Here is a 17,346-nt window from a genome sequence, read left to right as displayed (position 1 = left end):
CATAGCAATCACTCCTACAAAGAGGATAGGTCCACGGACACAGCTCTTTACCAGTTATCAACTGACATCCAAAGGGCGTTCAAAGCAGAGGAAATAGTGCTCTGCGCTTTCCTCGACATCGAGCGTTCCTTTGACAACACATCACACGAAAGCGTAAATACAGCACTGCAGAGAAGAGGAATTCAGACGCCTATCCAGAGATGGATTAACAATCTACTCCGTACGAGAATCGCTGAAGCCCATGTAGGTAATAGCACAGATAATCTCAACTCCACGAAGGGGTCAATAGTTCTGTGGAGCCTACTAGTGGATGATCTCCTGAAAAAGCTGTCAAACATTGACTTAAGATGCAGGGATATGCTGACGACAAGGGGTAAATTCGAGAGTACGCTCTGTGACATAATAAAGAGAGCATTGAACATTACAAGGGTATGGTGCGCCAGTGTTGTGCTTAACATCAACCCATCTAAGATGGCATCATCCCCTTCACCAGAAGAAGGGTCCTGGAGAGCATTCGGCAGATACATAAATTAGTATGGTACACCGATGACTCGAAGACGCCAGAGAGGATTGAAGCCGAAGTCTTCGGAAACAAAGCCAAGATATCAGCACCTCTGGGAGCATACCCGAGCATTTTTTAAGCGGAAGTATTCGTCATAAGCCAGTACGGTGGACTGAACCTCCAGCGTGAATATTCCAATGAAACAATCGCCATACTCAGTGGCAGTTACGCCGCCCTCAAGGCAAATCTCGGCGTTCGAAATAAAGTCAGCACTGGTCTTTGAGAGCACACAACGTACCACTGTTGGCCAGGATTCCAGGCAACAGGGGAGTTGAGGGTAATAAGCGGGCGGACAGCCTGGCCAGGGAGGCTGCAACGACACGACCCATCGATCCCGAGCCGTTCCTGTCAGTAGGCCCACAGGAAGTTAGGGGGCATTTATTAGTAGAATAGAGGGAAAAGAGGGAAGAATACTAGCGCAATATGCCAAGCCTGAGATAATCTAAGTTACTGTTAGTGGGTTACAGCACAACTCGATATAGGGCATTAATGGGCCTTTCGAAAGGTAACCTAAGAATCCTACAGCTATTCTTACAGGACAGTGTAGACTAAACAGCCACATGTAGAAGGTGGGCATGCTATCGAACAACACATGCCGAATTTGTGATCGATCGATCAGCGGAAACGACGGACCATATCCTCCTGGAATGTGACGCAGTCTTAAAACGCAGCCCTAAGTTAACGGGCTCACCATGGCCAGAATACATTAAATCCCTCAAGCCAAGTGAACTGCTAGGGTTCATCAGGGAGGTCGGCTTGGATGACGTGCTGTGAAGAAGATGAGAGCACAATAGACCAATGGCTGCAGTGCGATCCTCAATTAATTATCTATCTATCTATCTAACGTTAGATACTGTGTCCGCGGGTATAGTGATATCGTGCTCTGCCAAACACACTGAAGGTCTTGCGTTAAAGTCCGGCGCAAGGCAATATCAACAACTAAAAAAACGTTGTTTCAATTAGAAAACAAGTTCTTCTAAGCGGGGTTGCCCCATGGCAATAGTTTTTCAAACACTCCGAGAGTATTTCTGTAGGCACTAAACATGTAGGTCCCGTCCCCGCGATTTGTAGGGAAAAGTAAAAAAGAAGCACAATGTAAATTGGAAGGGAAATTTAGGCGTATGTCTCCTCAGAAGTAATCCGCGCCAATTTTGTTTTTTTGTTTTTATAGCGGCTCAGATTTGTGAGGGGTTTCAAAACATTTTAATCAGTGCGAAATACAGGGACAACTTTTGCCAAAGTAAAATCATATTTTGGTAAAATATCAGCTCCTTAAGGCCCTGGAAAATTTTTCCGTAGTCATAACGCCCAATTCGTAAACATATTTTCACTTTACCATTCATACACGACGGAACTTTACAGTAGTGATCAAACTTTGGTCTCACAATTTAAGGCCTTTACATACATACATACGTACCACTTTTATTGCATACAATCAAAAATGTTTATTTTTTGGCAATTATAGCAATTTATTTGTACAAAACAAATGATATATAAAATGATACATGATACATAAAACAAATATCGACTGTTGATTGGAATGTCACCATATCTCAATTCGAAAAAGGACCTATCTCAAAATGTTTCGAAATTCGGTGTTCTGTTGAGTAAGGGTGATATTCCACTCAACAGGGAATTTAAAACAAACCCGTTTGAGGTGCATGGCGATCTAAAAATGCTCTAACTCTTGGATTTGCTAAACTTGTAAAAAAACCCGGAATTTTGGGCTCATCACAAGAATAGTGTGCCACCGCACAAAGTTTTTCATCCACAAGTCCCCCTGCTCCAGTATCTCTATAACCCAGACTAGTTTCACCACCTCCAGCACAAATGGTTGTGTCTGGTAAAACGGACTTTTGCTGTTTAAATTTATAAAAGCTCTCGCATGCAGATCTTGGTATTAAAGCCATTGTAGCAGTTGTGAGAGTAGTAGAACTTGTGAGAGTAGTTGAAGTAGACTCATGTGGCTGACCCCATCCACTAACTCTCAGAAATCCCCGTTCTAATATGGTATTGATAGCGCAAAGCTGTACTAGCTCTATTACACCCTTCTGAAATGGAAACTCTCCGCCCACTTTAACCACAGCTATATATTGGTCTCCCTCTTTATACAGATAATCATTAAGTACAACGCTCACTTCGAATTTTTTACCATCTCCTGTGTTTAGTTTATCTATATCGTTTTCACCAGCTAGAACGGCGAGATTCCTCCTGTCGTTCCGGTATGGGTGTACACAACCCGCATCTGTAACCACCGCATTCTTAGTTAGTATGGAACCAGCGCAAATATATATGGAACAGTGAAATATTGACACCGTATGTGCGCTTTGGGCTATAGGTGTAAGTTTTCCTTTTATAACGCGAAATTTCGCATTCGTATTGGAAAAGCAGCATAGAAGGACAAAAAAGATTGCGAAAATATAGCGTGAATACATTTTAAATTACTTTTGTATCAATTTTTAAGTATAAACTACATCGATATTAATTTTATGGGCGCTATTTATACCAAATTGAGCGATGTGAATAAAAAATAAGCAAACAACATTCAGTAAAAATTCCAGGAATTTTAAATAACAACAATACATTTTAATTAAAGTCAAGGCTACACAACAAAAAATTTTGTTTGTTTGCACTCGGTCCATTATAAATAAAATAAATAATTAAATGCAAGGCGCGATATAACCTCCGCAGAGATTTTAGGCCGAGCTTATCTTCCAATTTGCGTCGTGCTTCTTTTAATTTTTCCTACAAATTGGTGGGACGACAGCTACGTGCTTTTACGACGACTCCGAACGGCATCTGCAAGGCAGGTGAGTTCTTACTGAGGAGCTTTTCATGGCAGAAATACATTCGGAGTGTATGTTAAACACTTCCGGGAGGCGACGTCGATGAGAAAAACGCTTTTCTAATTAAAAAACTTAGTTTTTTTCTAATTAAAAAAACGTACAAAGGGCGGCAGAATCTCTCATGTATCACCTAAGGTTTTAAGGCCAATCAGTCTCTCGTCGTTTCTCCTTAAGACATTTGAGCGGTTGATTGACCTGTACCTACGGGAAAGATTACCTCGGGGGTTACTGTCGGCTTCACAGCATGCGTACTGCAAGGGCAGATCGACGGAAACGGCTCTCCATTCGATTGTAAAGCAAATAGGAGGGTCCCTAGAACACAAAGAGTATGCTCTGGGTGCCTTTCTAGACATCGGGGGGGCTTTTAACAATGCCTTACCGGGGGCAATCGAAAGAGCTCTGGTGGGTTTAGGAGTCGAGGCGGCTCTGGTTGAATTTATTAGCAAACTTCTATGCGGCAGAATTGTCGCAGCGGAGTGGGAGGGGCCATAATTAAGAGGAAAGTCTGCAGGGGTACGCCACAGGGGGGTGTCCTATCTCCTCTCCTCTGGGTTGTGGTAGTCAACGAGCTTCTTGTGGAGCTGGAAGCCAATGGTTGTCGGGTGGTTGCCTATGCAGATGACCTCGCTATCCTAGTCAGAGGTAAATTTCTGGGTACCGTGCGCGATGTTCTGCAGGGATACCTGGATACTGTGGCTAGGTGGGCTGAATCATATGGATTGGCGGTCGACCCGGGAAAAACGGAATTAGTTCTTTTTACAAGGAGATATAAGATGCCCGATTTCAGAGCTCCCTCGATTGCAGGGGTACCGTTGGTACTTTCTGATAGGGTTAAATATTTGGGGATTGTTTTGGACAAGAAAATGTCCTGGAGACCCAATGTGGGAGATCGGGCCAGGAAGGCCGCCATTTCCTTGTACTGCTGCAGAGGGACTATCGGAAAGAGATGGGGACTCTCGCCGGGAGTAGTATACTGGCTTTATGAGACGGTGATCAAACCGATTCTGCTATATAAGTAGCTGGTCTGGTGGAAAACACTGGACACGGCGAGGACCTCCAAAATGTTAGTGTCAGTGCAACGGACGGCGCTTATCGGTATAGGTGGCGCTCTTAGAACAACACCTACCTTGGCACTGAACGTCATGCTGAACATATAGCCAGTAGATATTTCAGGAAAGGCGGCCGCGGTAAGGTCGTTGGTCTGGTTTCGTGATATGGGATATGGACTTTCTGACCGCGGACACTCTAGCCTTCTTACCAGTTTCGACTTTATCCTGGACAGAACGGACTATTGTATGCTGATAACTGCTCCCTATACAACCTTCACCCCAGTCATTCCAGAGAGAGAGGAGTGGGGAAGAGGAATTATCTGGGGCATTGGACCGGTTAACTTGTTCACGGATGGGTCGAAGCTGGATGGAAAGATTGGTGGGGGGTCTTTTGTCAAGAGCTAAATTTAAGCCGCAAGTTTAAGTTGGCTGATCACTGCAGTGTAATCCAAGCGGAAGTTGCTGCGATTAAGGATGCGGTGGATGGAATGCCATCCAGTGCTACTACGGTTAGGGAATTTAACATCTACTCTGATAGCCAAGCGGCTATCAAAGCCTTGAGCTCAACTACAGTGCGATCGAGGGTGGTCTGCGAGTGCCTGACCTCGCTTGCGATTGCATCGAATTATTTTACAATTAAGATTATCTGGGTCCCGAGCCATAGTAATATCCCGGGTAATTATCAAGCGGATCTCTTAGCCCGCATCGATACAACTGAACCTGATAAAGATGGCTGTATGGATTTCGGGATCCCGCTGGCCACCTGTGGATTGCTCCTCCATAGCTGGGCCTCGAGTCAGCTCAGCAAACGTTGGGCGGACACCACGTCTTGCAGGTTAGCAAGATCTTTCTGGCCGAAAGTAGATGGCAGGAAGTGTTCTGAAATAACTGAGTTCACTAAGGCTCACCTATCAATGGTAATTGGGGTTTTGACAGGCCACTTGCCCATGAGTATCCATGCGGTACGTCTCAATATACTGAAAACTCCATCCTGCTGCAGCTGTATGGAGGATGATGAGGTGGAATCACCAAATCACTTTATGCTTGATTGCCCAGCTTTTGCCAGAACTAGGCGAAAGTACTTCGGTCGCGACTCACTTGGATATCCCGAGGATATATCCAAAGTTGAGATCGGTATCATTCGGAGCTTTATCGTTGCTACCCAACGATTCTCTAAGTAGCTAGATCTAAGTCACCGTTATTTTTGGTGTATGTGGTATCACAACGGACCTTCGTGTCGTCCAAGTGAGCTTGCCTTACAGGGCAGCTACCACGTAACCTATCGTATCCTAATTAAAAAACTGTTTTCTTCATTCTTGATGTTCTGCGTGGGAGTTGAACCCAGGACCCTCGGGGTGGTAGGCAGAGCATGCTACCATAACACCACGGCGGCCGCCTCGATCAATTATAGCTTGTGTATACTTTTGGGTGATATAGAAGCCTAAAAATTTTTAATTAGCTAAACAAACGGAATTAATTTACGCATATACCAGCGAACTGAAACGAACGTTGCTTTGACAAAACATTTTGCTTTGCTTATTCAAAAGAAAATTTCATAGTAATTGTTTGTTTATATATACATATGTATGTATGTATATTTGCACAGTTGAGTTGTGTTATCAAATTGATATCTGTACAATGGCTGTATGTTTAGTGAATAAATATAGAAAAGTACAAAGAGTTCACTTATATAGTTTTATCTGTTTCCAAACTGCAAATAGTTTCTATGGTATACTGCCTAAAAACCAGAGTTGGGGAAGTGCACGAAATTCTGAGCAACAGCCCTGCTCGAACTTGAATGGGCTGACATAATCAATATCTTTCGTTAAGTGTTAATAAGGCGTTTGTTGTTGACTTAAACGTCTGTTCATCTTTCACATATTCGTAAAACTAGCCTAAAACCGTGTTCCATTACGCACGATATGTCAAGATATCGTCGCTGCGCTGACAAAAACAGTTATTTGCTTTTCATTAACAGTTCAGAAGATCACAAAAAATTATTTCTGCTGTCCATTTGCAAAATTTTGCAAATGTCGTATTTTTGAAATATTTTATGGAAAGTATGTTATTGATGTGTGAAGGAAAAAATCATGTTTTTTTAACCCTGCTTTCAAACCTGATTAAAATTTGCTTTTGGCGGTAGGGAAATGTATGAAATTTGTGTCTTGTTTCCTCATAATGCTTACGGAGATTACCCCTTAAGCCCCTGGGAGGTGTAGCTTCATCAATCAGATATCTGTTGTGAAGCCCAGCTTTCTGGGTATTCAACAGAAACTGTTTGTTTAGCATTTCATATCTCTCCCTTATGGGAAGTACTATCTCCTAATTGTGTACGTGGTGTTCTGGTGACATAAGAAGACACCCCGTAGCGGTTCTGAGGGCAGTGTTTTGGCAGGTCTGTATTTTATTCAGGTGAGTAACCTTTGAGCTTGGCGACGCATAGCATGCAATCGGCCGGCGAATTGCTATGTAAGTAGTAATGGGCGCTTCTTTGTCTTTATCCCAAGTGCTGCCGGCAAGAGATTTGAGCTTTTTATTACGGCTCTGGATTTTCGGTGCAATTGCGGTTTTATGCTTTTCAAAATGTAGATCCGGATCGAACGTCATACCCAAGATTTTAGGATGTAAGACAGTCGGTAGCGTGATGCCGATGTCGGGATCAAATAGATTATATTGCACTGAGTGGTGGGTGAATAACACGAGGCCGCCTCCATCTCCGCTCTCGTATTCTTTTCTGTGGACGTTATGTCCAGAGCAGGTCTGCAGAGTAGATCTTGCTGTGTGTTTGGTCTCTTGGATCGCTGCAATGCGGATGTTATGCCGCTTCATGAAATCAACTATCTCCGTGATCTTCCCAGTTAACCCGATACAGTTTAAGTGCAGAATTCTGTGTTGTTGTGGCTTGCTGAGCAGCGGGCAGCTAGAAGGTAGTGGGCGATAAGGCGCAGACTACGGGACGCCCTTGAGCGTAAACAGCAAGGAGGCACGAAATATTTATGAAAGTTACGAGGACTTCGGGTTTTCGGGTCTAGCCCAGAACATCCTGTCCGATGCAACCATCCCTTGCACGTGACATACTGACAAGAGTGTAACCGTCTTAAAAAGATAATTTTCCGGCAAACGCAACAAAACCATTTATCCGGACCGGGGTCAGGTACAGGTCCCGGATTGGGTTCGATATCCTCGCGGAGCAGGAGAATATGGCGCAGTCCCGCTGCAAATTAAATGAGGTTACACTGAAGTAACAGCCCTTGATTGGGAAAAATCCCGAGTTGCTCTGGCTCACAGAACCGGCTGCCTTGGGAAGCAATATGATTTGTAATTATATTTTGCATTCAAATTAAAGCACTTTCGCCAGCGATTAAAAAAAATTATAAGCAGTAAATACATAACCGTTATTCAGAGTACTTCTAGGACTGTGAGCACATAGCTGTTTTCGGTCACTTCTAAACCAAAAGAGATATAAAACAAGTAAAGGTGTCTAAGTTCGGGTGTAACCGAACATTATATACTCAGCGTGAGCTTCAATTGTACATTTCATTTCAGATAAATTACTTTTCTACATAACACGTGGCATCGCCCATTTAAAAAAAAATTTCTCCCCATTTCCTCTTACAATAAAACTTGATAAGTAAAATATCATTGATTCAAAACTATTTATACGACCCTTTTAAACTTGTTTTATATCTAAGTTGCCGTGATCTTTAACCGATCCCGTCCAGCTTTACTAGAAATATTTTCTACGACAAGGAAATTATGTGTCCACAATTTCATTAAGATGTGTTAATTTTTCTTCGAGTTATGGCTACCAAAACATAGAAAATTGCTTAGCCATAAAAGAGGCGGTGCCACGCCCATTTTATTAATTTGAAGTTTTTCCTATTTATTGTTATAAATACATTTGGGAAATGAAATACCATTGATATAAAGCTCTTTTTTGCAAAGGTATAGCTTATTTTATTCGTCCACGACCCTTTTAAAAATCTTTTACATAAAAGTGGGCGCTGTCCTTAACCGATTTCGTCAATTGTTCTTCAAAGCACTCCTTATAGTATAGGCAACCTCTCTGCCGAGTTTTGTTACGATAGGTTAAACGATTTTTCGTTTATGATTAATAAAATTTTTTAAAATTGATTTTATCAAGAGTGTCAATATTAGTCCACACGTCAAATTTCAACATTATAGGTGTATTATTTACTAAATAATCAGGATTTTTGTGTTTTCAAAAATGTTATATACATAAAATGTGGGCGTGGTAATCATCCGATTTCGCTCATTTTCAATACCAATCTTTTCTGGGTCCAGGTAAGCTCGTGTACCAAATTTGGTGAAGATATCTCAATATTTACTCAAGTTAACGTGTTAACGGACAGAAGGACGGAAGTACGAACGGACGGACATGGCTCAATCAAATTTTTTTTCGATACTGATGATTTAGATATATGGAAGTCTATATCTATCTCGATTCCTTTATATCTGTACAACCAACAATTACCCAATCAAAGTTTATATACTCTGTGTGCAAAGCACTCTCATCTAATCTATAAAAACTCTGAAACAGCACAATCCCGAAATAATCCTGAGGTATTCTGAAAGTAATCTCGAAAAGATTCCATACACGGTTTCGAACTGGCTCAAATAATTCCGATTTCATACCGAAAAATATCCCAAACTGTCTTGTTATAATCTCGGGTGTACCGAAATGGTCCCGGAATGATGCCGAAATTGTCCCTTAAGGAACCAGAAGACACAATCTTTTCGACTAACAGTGCACACATATATTATAAATGTGAAATTTGGGATGTTCGATGTCTCTATGAACCAAAGTAATAACGACTTGGGAAAACGGATTTAAGGGGAGAGGGGATGCAACTGTTAAGTTCGCCATAATTTCTAGACCTTGCCCTATGTGACCTATGTGGTCATATACTAATATAAATGCCGGTAGTCATAGTCAATTTAAAATAGAGTTTTATTGGTTTTTGATTGGACCTTATAAGTGCGGCTTCAGACCTGGCAAATCTAGCATCGACAAGATTTTCATAAAGCGCCAAATCTTGGAAAAACCCCGCGAAAAAAGAATCGACACAAATCAGCTCTTCGTCGATTTTAAAGCCGTCTTCGACAGCTTGAAAAGGAGCTGCCTATATGCCTCTATGTCTGAATTTGGCTTCCTCGCAAAACTTCAAGGGCTGTGCAAAATGACGTTGAGCAACACCATCAGCTCAGTTAGAATGGGGAAGGACCTATCCGAGCCATACGAAACCAAACGAGGTTTAAGATAGGGTGACACCCTATCGTGCAATTTCCTTAATTTAATGCTGCAGAAAATTATACTAGCTGCAGAACTTAACCGCTGTGGAACAATATTCTATTAAAGCGTGCAATTACTGGCATATGCTGATGGCATTGATACCATCGGCCTAAACACCCACGCCGTTAGTTCGGCTTGCTCCAAGCTGGAAAAAGAAGCGGTAAAGATGGGTTTGCTATCATCGAGCAAGGAGTCAGCGCATATGCGCCTTGACAACCACGCTACAGTTGGCAGCAATAATTTCGAAATAGTAAAAGACTTTGTTTATTTGGGAACCAGCATCAACACTAACAACAATTCAGCTCTGAAATACAGCGAAGAATCACTCTTGCAAAAAAGTGTTACTTTGGACTAGGTAAGCAATTGAAAAGTAAATTCCTCTCTCGGCAAACGAAAATCATACTCTACAAGTCACTTATCGTTCCCATCCTGCTACATGGTGCAGAAGCAATGACCATGACAAGGTAGATGAAGCGGATCTTGGAGTGTTCGAGAGAAAAGTTCTTCGAAAGATTTATAGACCTCTACGCGGTGGCGATGGCGAGTACCGAAGAATATTTAACGATGAGCTGTACGAGCTCTACCCAGACATCAACTTAAAAAAAATATATAACTTCTTCGAACTTCTCTTCCAATTTGCATCGTGCTCTTTTTTAATTTTTCCTACAAATTGGCGGGACGGGATCTACTTGTTTTATGCCGACTCCGAACGGCACCTGCGAGGCAGATGAGTTTTCACTGAGAGCTTTTCATGGCAGATATACACTCGGAGTGCTTGCCAAACACTGCCGAGGGGCGACCCCGCTTAGAAAAATTTTCCTCTAATTGAAAAACTTTATTTCTAAAATTTTGATGTTGCTTTGCCCGGGATGTGAACCCAGGGCATTTGGTGTGGTGGGCGGAGCACGCTATCATCACACCACGGTGGCCGCCAGTGATAGGCCATGTTATGTGAATGAAAGATGATATCCGGCCAAGAAAGTGTTTCTATCGGAACTCGCATATGGAAGCAGAGGTAGAGGCCGGCCCCCACTCCGTTGAAAGGACCAATTGGCGCCGTTTGGCAGAGAGAAGAAGCGACTGGCGCACCTGGTTGGACGGCCATAACCATATGAACGGTTAAGCGACAATTAAGAAAGTATAGCCAACTTAAACACAATTTTATCTTTAACAAGTAAGGAAGGCTAAGTTCGGGTGTAACCGAACATTATATACTGACCTGAGAGCTTTGGAAATTGTCTTTTTTATGGGTTAATAATAATTATAGCTGCATTGGTTACGTAGGATTTCGTAGATGGTTTATACGTGGTTTTTAATTCCATATGACATACGGTTGGAAAATATCGGCCAAATTGTAGACGTTTTTTTGAACGATTTTCCCTCATCCTTCGTCAAATAAGGAAAATGAACCTTGGGTAACTCTGGAAAGTGTTTGTATGACATGGGTATCAAATTAAAGGTATTAATGAGGGTTTTAAAAGGGAGTGGCCCTTAGTTGTATATGTGAAGGTGTTTTCGAGATATTGACCAAAATGTAGACCAGGGTGACCTAGAACTTCATCTGTCGGGTACCGCTAATTTATTTAAAAAATTAATACCACGGACAGTATTCCTGCCATGATTCCAAAGGCTTTTAATTTCGCCCTGCCAAACTTTTTCGGTTTCTTCTACTTAATATGGTAGGTGTCACACCCATTTTACAAAATTTTTTCTAAAGTTATATTTTGCGTCCAAAAAAACAATCCAATCCCAATGTTTCATCCCTTTTTTCGTATTTAGTAAAAAAATAGCATTTTTTTATTTTTCGAAATTTTCGATATCGAAAAAGTGGGCGTGGTCATAGGCGGAATTAGCCCATTTTTAATACCAAGATAGAGTGAGTTGAGATAAGTACGTGAACTAAGTTTAGTAAAGATATATCGATTTTTGCTCAAGTTATCGGGTGAACGGCCGAGCGAAAGGACAGTCGGTTGACTGTGTATAAAAACTGGGCGTGGCTTCCACCGATTTCACCCATTTTCACAGAAAACAGTTATCGACATAGAAGCTATGCATTGCCAAATTTCACAATAATTGGAAAACTTTTGTTCGACTTATGACATTAAAAATATTCTAGAAAAATTAAACGAAAAAGGGCGGACCCACGCCCATTTTTAACACGCTTTTATTAGCTTGGCGTGTATGTAACGGAATCTTTGAGCTTAATTTTCACCGGGTTCTAGAACTCTGATTAATTTGAAGCTTTGCATACATATCAAGGACCGATGACAATGCATTAGTGTGATGGTGTGGTGACATAAGGTCAACGGCGATAAGGTCAATTGGCCTTATTACCACTTTGAATGGACATAAGCTTGATTGAAACTTTGCACACGTATCACGGCTCGATGACAATGCATTATTATGATGGTGTGGTGACATAAGGTCAACGGCCGTAACGTCAATGGCCTTTTTACCACTTTGAATGGCCATAAGTTTAATTGAAACTTTGCACACGTATCAAGGCTCGATGACAATGCATTAATGTGATGGTGTGGTAACATAAGGTCAACGGTCATAAAGTCAATTGGCCTTATTACCACTTTGAATGCACCGTAGCGAGCGCGGACTCGATCCACTTCCACTGTTGTTTCGGGATCCTGCCATCTTCGCTGCTCTCGTCTATAATGCCAATGATCTGCCGACCCTTGGCAATTTCGGCGAAAGACCGCGTCCAGCCTCCCTGCGTCTTGGCCCTTTTCGGTGCCGTGGGGTTGAATTCATCCATGGACCGCTGGCGTTTCGAGGTATCATCACTCTCGACTAAAACTTTTAAAATTACTTGAACTAAAAAATTAAAAATAAATAATAGTTTAAAAAAACTAAATAAACAGGCTTTTATAGCAAACCGAACTAAAAAATAGAAAATAATTTTCAATTAAAAAGAGTTTATATAACAGTAGCAGAAGGTCAAACAATCGTTTATAGTTAATCACCTCAAAATAAAATTATAATAAAATTCAAGTTATTAACAGAATAATTTAATTCACAGTAAAAAGCGTGGGGTGCTTGATATTGAATGTTACAATCATTCTATTGGCAACTATCTGAGAGGAAAGATATGAAATGTAGTCAAATGCACCCCACGCTTTTTACTCTGAATTAAATTATTCTGTTAATAACTTGAATTTTATTATAATTTTATTTTGAGGTGATTAACTATAAACGATTGTTTGACTTTCTATTACTGTTATATTAACTCTTTTTAATTGAAAATTATTTAATTTTCTTTTATTTTTGTATTTTGTTTCACCATGTCATTACTGGAGTTGAATATTGACATAATTTACTTATAACTGTAAAAATATTGAATTTTTTGTAAAAGTTTGAATTGCTAATTTTTACTTAGAACGTACATAGAACGTTAGTAACACGAGTAACTTTCCTGCCCAATTTCATAATGATATCTTTAATTACACCTTGCCAAACTTTTAAATTACCTTCTTTTAATAGTGGCCGGTGCACGCCCACTGTCCAAAATTTTACTAATTTTCTATTTTGCGTCATAAGGTCAACAAACGTACCAAATTTCATTGCTTTATCCGTCTTTGGTAATGAATTATCTTATTTTTTCCGTTTTTCGAAATTTTCGATATCGAAAAAGTGGGCGCGGTTATAGTCCGATTTCGTTAACTTTAAATAGCGATCTGGCAGAAGTTCCCGGGAACTTACATACCAAATTTCATTAAAATACCTCAAAATTTACTCAAGTTATCGTGTTAACGGGGAGACGGACGGACGGACATGGCTAAGTGAATTTCTTTTTTCACCCAGATCATTTTGATATATAGAAGTCTATATCTATCTCGATTAATTTATGCCCTTACGGATTACCGTTATGCGAACGAAATTAATATACTCTGTGAGGTCTACTCTGCTGAGTATAAAAAATTATTTTAAATTTAAAATGACATGAGCGCGATTTAAGTTATTTAAATAGGTTTTCGTTGGCTGCCTGCCGTCGAAAGCCTTAAGAAATTTCTGTGGCGTAGTGCGGTTTTCTTGCGCCCGGGGAAAAATATTTTTTGGCGCCATTTTGGGGGAAAGCCATCATAGCTCTCTCAACCTTATCCTAAAATATAGGAATCATTGCCTTCTTTGCTGAAGGACAACAGTAGAGGCAGCTTCATTCCGTGGCGGGTTCAAAGGCTTGGAGGGGAAACTTAGTTTTTTCCGGCAGCTTCATGTCTCTGCGAATACAGACTGGATTCAACAAAAGAAAACTATGCTGCAAAATAAACATTTATATCCATTGTCTCTTCATATTTCTCACATCACAGGACTTGGCACTGATTTAATGTACATACAGCCATATTGTTCCCGACGTGGGCCTTCCACATAACACGACAACTGGACAGCCACTTCCATGGCATAATGTTACTACTGTGGAACCCCAATAACTTTTGGTTGTGGCCTTCCAACACAGTCTCTACTTCTATACAAATGCATCCGAAATTGCCTACAATGCACAAAGATTCATCAAAATCCTCAAATCGGTGCAACGGAGAAATGGCTTGCAGGGCTGCCAAATTTCCCACTTAGAACTGCAACGGAATATCTTCTTAAGATGTCTGAGCATTCCAAAAGACAATTGATTGATGTAGTTGCGCCTCCAAGGTAGATAAGAAGACATCTGCATAAGCCCTATGACGAGATCTGGTGTAGTATGATCCAGAGAAACACAAACGCAGAGTCTGTGGATTCCTTCAAAGTCAGACTCCTGCCTTTGCAGACATCGCCGAAGAAGAATGCACACTTCCGAAGGATGTGCCCGTTACTCTGCCACAACTTCGATCCCTATGTATGGCCCAAGCCGGGTGTATAGCACAAATCATGTATTCGTCTGTAATGTGGAACAAAAATCTGTAATTGCAACTTCTTTTTGGAAAATTATATTGAAACTGATGGACCTCCGTTAGAGGATTTTGTTTAAAATTTCTTTAGTGTTCTAGCCCATTAACCCAGGCGAGGGATTTGTTTAACAAAAATAAGTACAATACATGAACGGAAGGGAAAAAGACTACGCCACCTAGATCTATCGATGATAAGCAGGAAAATGTATATGTGCGCTGCTCTCTGCATGTCATCAAAACAAAATCGGAATGTGTGATAAAAAGCTTTGTTCCATCGATATCTGTATTACAAAATTCACCCAAGTTCTTACAATTTATTTCTAAGTCGTTATTATCTCTGTTTAACAAATTTCAAACGCCTAACAGAAATCCAAATTTAAAATTAAGGTCATTTAGTCGTGTAAATATTGTACGTTGGAGACGATTGAAAACACTTTTCATAACGCGAGAAATTTCACATTCCGCGGAAAGACTAACATCTCTAGCCGATTCTCCGGGCATTTTGCGGCGCCTTCTTATACGTTTTACTATATCAATTTCCCACTTTTTAACAAAGATACTTCGCTTTCTGTTGCTTCTTCACAGAGAGTGCCTCGAGTTTCGGATAGTTCAGTCACTAATAATTTAAGATCATGATACGCTTCTCTAAAATTCATCCCCGGTTCTTATAATCTGAGCTGCACACGATCAATCGTACTTAAAATTTCTTACCAGAAATGAACTAAGTTATGAAACTTGTGGTGTTATTGTCCTCTGCTGATTTCTCTAAGTGTTCTACTACATTCTCAAGCCCATCGACGATAACGCTAACCGCATGCATTCTGGCGCTCCATCGCGTTTCAGTTTCACGTTTGACAGTTTTTGTTAAAGTATTTTTTAATAATTCCCCTCGTAACATTAAACGTGAGAAAAAAAGATATATGCTTTCAATTATTCCACAACCTGTCGCAAGTGTTCTGGATATATGCATGTATTTTAAGCTATTTCATAGATTTTATCGGGGGCTTGGCGACTAAATCAAAAAAACCGTAACGGATATTTTTCAAAAAAGGCTCGAAAACGTTCGAAAAAGGTTCGGTGTTAGCAACAAGCCAAATACATAAAATTGGATCTCTATCATAAAGTTAAAGTTAAAGTTAAAGTTAAAATTAAAGTTAAAGTTAAAGTAAATTTAAATTTAAAGTTAAAGTTAAAGCAAAACGCAAACGTCATTATAGCTGTGAAGTTGCATTTTATTTTGCTGTGTTTATTTTGCGAGTTTTAAATTATAATATCTAAATTGTAATACTAATTTGTGACAAAAATAAGTGCGAAAACCCAGAGTTCATTTTAATACAATTGGTTTGCTTTGAAAAGTTAAGATTTTGTGAATTTTCAAAGTATTTAATCAATTTCTTATTATTCATTTTGTGTTTGCCGAGTCATTGTGCATTTGTGTTTTTGTTGCAATTTTGATTGGCACCTTTTCACCTTGCAATTGCTTTTGTGCACACACTTTTTGTTTTTCTCGCAATTTACTGTCTTCGTAGCTGTTTGCGTCGCTTTTTAAGTGACAAGTGACAGTGACTCTAAAACTGCTAGCTACCGCTAAGCTCCCAAACTTTCAGAGTTGCTTTATATATAACCTTTCTCATTCTCAGTTCTATTTCAACTGTTTTTTCTTTGTAATTTACAAACATATCTTTAATATTTCTATATTCTTATACTAGTCTATTTTCACCTTTCTATAAAATATGAGTTGCATTTTCAAAAACTGTCAGGTAAAAAGCGAATCCGAACGTTTTGTACCTTGCTGGCTTTGCGATGGGCTCGCCCATGGAAAGTGCGCGGGACTGACGGCTAGAGTTATTGACACTGAGGTTGACATATTTAAACTCTTTAGACAAACACGAAATGCGTTTTCTGAAATTGCTAAAGAGTTTTCCATAATCACGGAAAAGTTCAATCAATACGATAGCTTGTTCAAATCCTTCAAGTGTTTGGATGAGTTACCGCATTGTTTAAATAGAAATAAAGACAACCGCGATAATAAACAAAAACACTCTGAAGACTCACCTAACGCTTTGAATCTTAATCCTGCTCAGAACAGTAATCTTCCGCAAGTGGACCTCATAGACTTGGCTTCCCCTAATCCGCAAGCTGTGGTTCCATCCACTTCTAAGGCCGCGGAAAAAACCTTAGAGTATCAAACTGTAACTTCTGAAAATGTAACTTCTGAAACTGTAACTTCTCAATCTGTGACTTCTTATTCAGAAGCACCGGCTAAGAAGCCGGTTGTAGTCCCACTCAAAAAATCGATTTTTGTATCTCGCTTTGACAAAGACACTTCCGTTGAGGATATCAAGTCTTATGTCACTTCGAAAATTAAGGCTGACGGCATGACTTTAAGAAAATTTAAATTTAATTACGAAAGAAATATTTCCTCATTTAGAATTGATGTCTTCTCAAAAGATTTTGATAAACTTTTGCACAGCGCATTTTGGCCGCCAAGGGCTTTTGTTCGCGAATTTCTGCATAAGCTATTGAGATTACTCAAAGTGTAGCAAAAATTCCTCCTCAAAGTTCTGATCCAAAAAACTTAATTTAACATCTTGCTTAAGCATTCACTATCAAAACGTTAGAGGCTTAAATACTAAATTAACTGACTTATATTTGAAAACCATTCACTGTAACTATAATATTA

The 17,346-nt window shown here is 40.1% G+C and overlaps 1 protein-coding gene across 1 annotated transcript in view; it reads right to left on the bottom strand.

Annotated features, from left to right (window-relative positions):
• LOC137240821 (U-Kazal-Dg21.2-like) overlaps positions 1–15,595 on the bottom strand; it is a 67,391-nt gene extending 51,796 nt beyond the window's left edge. Inside the window, exon 1 of the mRNA XM_067767629.1 lies at positions 15,375–15,595. The gene's annotated coding sequence lies outside the window, so the exon portion shown is untranslated. The remainder of the gene's footprint in view (positions 1–15,374) is intronic.
• Between the last annotated feature and the right edge of the window lie 1,751 nt (positions 15,596–17,346).

This window comes from Eurosta solidaginis, chromosome 2, assembly GCF_040869045.1.
Source record: "Eurosta solidaginis isolate ZX-2024a chromosome 2, ASM4086904v1, whole genome shotgun sequence".
NCBI lineage: Eukaryota > Metazoa > Arthropoda > Insecta > Diptera > Tephritidae > Eurosta > Eurosta solidaginis.
The sequence above is the reverse complement of the archived record's forward strand: the minus strand, read 5'-3'. Positions and strand labels throughout refer to the sequence as shown.